Source organism: Lynx canadensis, chromosome C2 (genome assembly GCF_007474595.2).
Source record: "Lynx canadensis isolate LIC74 chromosome C2, mLynCan4.pri.v2, whole genome shotgun sequence".
NCBI lineage: Eukaryota > Metazoa > Chordata > Mammalia > Carnivora > Felidae > Lynx > Lynx canadensis.
The window spans coordinates 1,384,689-1,390,688 of NC_044311.2; positions in this window are offsets into that span (position 1 = coordinate 1,384,689).

Here is a 6,000-nt window from a genome sequence, read left to right on the forward strand (position 1 = left end):
GTGAATTAGGCTACTTCTACTGCCTCTCCGCATTTTACTTGGGATATTGTAAATTTCCTCCTAAAAGCAGACCACCAGCAGTTACATACACAAAAACCTCCCAAATTAAATGCTTAAAAAAAAAAAAAAAAAAATCCGTACCAATGCTCTCCCTCTAATACAGATAACTGAAAGATGAGTTTTGCAAAGCCACACTAAAACTGCATTTAAGCTTGTTACATACGAAAATCATCTGGTATCTTTCATAGATACCAAAAATGAAAACTATAATTTTTCCTCATGGAAAATACTAGGCTAACCTGTATGTTTATAGAAAAATTAACGTAAGTGGAGAACTGACTCTCGATGAGTACTACCACACTGATCTTACTGCTAAAATTTCAAAGGTACCCGTAACAAAAATGGCATAGGCTGAAGAGAAGAGAGTAGACTAAATCCTCTGAGAATATCAGTAACCCCCAGGTCAAGCAAAATAAACACAACTCTACACGCAGTTGCCACCGCTGTTCCGTTTATCCAAAGTAAACAATATTCCACATTTCTAGAATAGCGCTCCTCCTCCTGGGAGTTACCAATATAAGCCATAAATCAAAGATGAAGAAATCACAAATAGGTCAAGTGGTCCTTAGTTACGGAAGGATCCAGAGTTTTTCACTGATCAGCTTGATATTACCACATGGTTCTCATGTAGCATTATGTGGTCACCAGTCTGCACTCACTGGATGGACTCGACATAGAACTATAAATTCAAAGGTTAAGTTATTTATTATCAGAAATGTCCAAGTAGGCAAAATTATACCTCCAAATGTGTAGGAAAGTATTTTCCAAGGGAAGGTAACCGCCTACTATTCTGCAAGTTTTCTTCCAAGTGGTCACTTTTAACGGACACTTCGGGGCAACTGAGGTGACCAGGACAGGCAGGCTAAAAGGACTGCTCCGCTCTTCAGGCAGTGACTGGGTCACCAGTGCAGATCGATCTCAGGAAGCACTGACTCACGTAATTTTACTTTCCCTAAGTGAAACAAGCAATGGTCCAGGATACATCAAGGAATTTTAATGTACCCAGTAGTCAGGCAATTTATTAACTGATATAGAGTAGTACTAACTATTTGCAAAGAGAAAGGGGTTAACATTCAAGCCACAAAACTCAGACCAGCAGTGCAGATAGTAAGTTCCAAATTCCGAAACAGAATCTGCCTCTTGTTAAAATGATGAAAAATGCTAAGTGTGTCACCACTTCTGGTGACAGCCTGGTATAAAAGTGCTCACATAACACATAGTGACTTAAGCGAAAGCTGGTATGTAAAAGTTACTCCAAAATAAATAAAGGCAACTCACAATTACTCCTTGTTGCCAGGAAAACAATGAAAGTGGAAGCTGGGAGAATTTAAAAACTTAGTAATCTAAATCTCTCCTCCAAATTTTTATTAATGCTGTCAAAATCCTGTCATCTTTTTCTTACCTTGCTGATATCATAATGAAGATGCTCATTTAAAAAAAAAATGGTCAAAAAAGAATACTGGAACAGAAAAAAGTAAACTAATCTATAAACAAAAATACTGGTATCTAACATTTCACTTACTTTTGCTTAAAAGACTTAATCATTTGAAGGGCGCCTGGGTGGCTCAATCATTTCAGTATCCGCTTCGGCTCAGGTCATGACCTCGCAGTTCATGGGTTCGAGCCCCACGTCGGGCTCCGTGCTGACAACTCAGAGCCTGGAGCCTGCTTTGGATTCTGTGTCTTCCTCTCTTTCTCTCTCTCTGCCCCTCCCCCACTCATGTTCTGCCTCTCTCTCTCTCTCTCCCTCCCTCTCTTGAAAATAAACATTAAAAAAAAAAGACTGAATCATTTGAGATGCTTTTACATTGTTAAGTCTGCAAATTATCTGATTTCTGAAAAGCAGTGTGGTAAAACATATACCAAGAACCTTAAAATAATACCCTTGATTTAATAATCTCACTACTAGATATACATCTTAAAGGAAAGAAGATGTTGAAAATTTTTACAGTTAACAATGTTCAATGATATTTATGTATGCAAAAAAATTAAATAACCTAAAGGCCTACAGTAAGAAAACAATTAAATAAATCACAGTATACCTAACATTAACACTATGCAGTCATATTTTCAGGCTATTTAATCTCATCGGAAATTCTCACAATAAAATGTTAAGTAAGAAAATTCATATGCCAAATTGCATGGCATATGATCTCAAATTTTTAAGCGTATAATTTGTCTGCATATATATTTTAAAAATACCAAAATGTTAAGATGGTGAGATTACAGAATTTTTTTCTCTTTATGTTTTTCTGTTCTTTTCAAATTTTTGGCAGTGAGTGTGTGCTGCTTTTATAACCTAAAAAAGACAGAGGTTATTAAAATTTTGACTTTTGGGGAGGCTCCTGGGTGGCTCAGTCGGTTGAGCATCCGACTCCTGAGCTCAGGTCATGATCTCACAGTCCGTGAGTCCGAGCCACACATCAGGCTCTGTGCTGACAGCTCGGAGTCTGGAGCCTGCTTCGGATTCTGTTTCTCCCTCTCTCTCTGCCCCTCCCACACTTACCCTCCTCTGTCTCTGTCTCTGTCTCTCTCTCAAAAATAAAAAAATAAACATTATATAAAAAATTTTAATTTTTACTTTTTTGTAAACAATTATCCAATTTACTTTTCCACTAAGATCTATGAAAAGACTAATTCCCCTAAAAACATATTGTCCAAAATCTATTTATGTCATCTTAATAAACAAGACATATTCAAGGAAATATTTTGCTTCCCTTGTGGGACAAGGCATGCAATTCCTTCAGGCTGAGGAAAGAAGAGGAACACTGAGCCTATTTTCATTAGCAAATATTTGAGCCCTAATTGTGTAGGACATAACACAGTATCCTCTACAATTTTACAAATAAGTTGTCTACATATAAAAAAATAACTACACAGGTTAGTCTGGGTGAGGCGTGCCAAAGAAAGAGTAGAGGACTGTAAGAAGGCAGGATCCCAAAGACAGGGCAGCCCACAGACCAGAGCTTATCCTTGAACAGGGAGCAGTGGAACACCATTCTCAAAACTGGGGGAAGGAAACAGCAGAGCATGCATACGGCTGGTTTCAGAAAGGACAGTATCAGCTTGGGTGAAGTTATGATCTGGGGTAGACGTGAGATAAGTCAGCAGGGTTAAGAAGGCTAATCCTGAAAAATACCTAATGGCTTACCATTTAGGCAACTGTGATGAACTCTTACTTTCTCAAAACTAATGGAAAACTTGCATACTCAATAATTCACCATATATCTATCTCTGAATTACACTCGTTTCGTTAAAGTGTCACTAAAGAGTTAAAAATGCACAGAAGCAGCTTCTAATCACAGAGCTGATAAGAGGTCTCCGCAGAAGAGTAAAACTCTAGATAGTACCATGAAAGCAACACACAAATACGGTCATTAGAGGATTTAAACCAATTTTAAAAGCTCACTGTCCACTTCACAGTTCGATAAAACGGCAGTTTTTGTTTTGACTTAGATTAGATCTCTCATTATCAACCATATTACCATCCTAAAAATCTACTACTGACCTAAATACGATGATACTGATATGAGTCCCATCCCATAACAAAACCACAGTTGACTTTGTTTCATTTCAAATTTTAAAAATGTCTTTTACTGCCACAACTGCTCCTTTCAGAATTCCAGGTTTGTGGTAATGCAGGTCTCAAAAAGAGTAAACAATGTCATTCCTGGGGATCTATGTAGGTAGTGGACTCTACATTTGTTTCATCACTTATTCCTCACAATCAGCAATGTAATAGAAATATCACACCCATTTTTACAGATGAGAAAGCAGGACCAAAGAAGAAAAGGACTTCTTTGCTCCAGTCCTACACCCAGGAAAGAGCTGCCTAGGTTGGGCTCCAGGTTCCACTGACTCTTGGGTCCTCCATTTTTTCCTGCAACAATACGAGACTTCCCTTTTACCTAGGCCTTCCTAATTCCAAAATAAGCCTATTTTGGGGTGGCTGAGTAGCTCAGTCGGTTGAGTGTCCAACTTCGGCTCAGGTCATGATCTCCCAGTTGGTGAGTTCAAGCTCGGAATCTGGCTCTCTGCTGTCAGCGCAGAACCGGCTTCGGATCTTCTGTCTCCCTCTCTCTCTCTCTCTGCCCCTCCCCCACTCATGTGTGAATGTGTGGACGTGCTTTCTCTCTCAAAAATAAAACAGACACTTAAAAAAGTAAAAAAATAAAAAAAATCTATTTTGGTATTTCTCGCATTCCTCTAATTCTGATATGCTAAGCTACTTACCTAGCCCGGCAATCAATTAAATGGAGGAAATTCCCTAACATCACCAAAGACTTAGCTAATAAACATCATTAACAAATAATTCCATTACAGACTTCTTGAAACTTCTTTTTAAGAAATGAAATTACAGGCAAATAACTATTCAAAAGACAGACTGAGATATTTACTGATCATGTAAAAACGGAATGGCACCTTAAAAATAACTTCACCTTAGCATTTACACACAACTTTGCGATGGCAAGAACAGCCAGTGGCACAGAACAGCCAACACAAAATAAGTAATTCAGATAAATTTAGGAGGTTCTATTTTCTGCTTAAAAACTGTATCCTTTCCGAAACGCAATTTTAATATACTTTGCAAATTACATTCTCTCCATTTGTTTCTGAAAAAGCATTTTCCTTTGAAAGAGGATTAGCAAATACCCATAAAACAGGAGAGCAAAGGACAAAATCAAGCCCTGAAATGGAGACTGAAGGAATATTCTCACTCCACATTTTCTTTAGTACACATAATACTTTACGCCAATAACGAGAGAACTGTTTCACTTGTAGAAAATGAGGTAAAACAGAAAGCCAAACTTTACTTTAAAATTCAATCAATCTGCTTTTGTCCACTGTTATATAAAAGGCTATAGAGTATTATGACTATTTTAAAAAGAGATCCATGAACAGTACGCTCCAGCTTCATAATCTCTCCGTGAATATTCGTTAGTATATCGTCCTAAATCTAAAATGAACTTTATCTAGGTAAGTTACGCTGCAAGAGTAAAACCTACATTATCTAAAACATAATCTCTCTAATAAAGAAAAACCAACACAAATGAATATGTATTTTTTTAAATCTTTTTTTAAAGTTTATTTCTGACAGAGAGAGAGAGAGAGCGAGTGAGCGAGCTAGGGAGGGGCAAAGAGACAGAGAGGGAGACACAGAATCCGAAGCAGGCTCCAGGCTCTGAGCTGTCAGTACAGAGCCTGACGCGGGGCTCGAACCCACGAACCGTGAGATCATGACCTGGGCCAAGGTCGGATGCTTAATGGACTGAGCCACCCAGGCACCCCGGATGAATACGTATTCAACCCAGCTTATTATTCAAACATTTCCCCCTAGCTATGCAATATAAAGACAATATACTGGCCTAAGAGGTGTGTACACAGAGCAGGAGGAACATCAGAGAGGAGCTGGGAGGGTATCCTAAGTTTCAACATTTCAAACTACCACATGGTCAACCTTTTTTTTTTTTTTTTTTTTTTAATGATTTATTTATTTTTCAAGGGGAGAGACAGAGCGTGAGCTGGGGAGGGGCAGAGAGTGAGGGAGACACAGAATGTGAAGCAGGTTCTGAGCTGTCAGCACAGAGCCCAATGTGGGGCTCGAAGTCGTGGGCCGTGTGACCTGAGCCAAAGTCGGACACGTAACCGACTGAACCACCCAGGCGCCCCTGGTCAACCTTTCTTATAATCCTCACCACAGAGGTGCACTTTAACAATGATCAAAATTCATTTATTCAGCAGATGTGAGCAGCGGCATCATAGCAACAGAAAGAGTACCACAGAATCTGGAGCCCAGGAAGTTACTCAACTTCTATGAATAGGTACATCTCAATCTATAAAACAAAGATAATCACCACCTTGGACAGTTATTATGAAGGTTAAGTGGGATAATACATATTAGCAGGATGTGAGTAGGATCAAAATCACCCACTGTTTTTC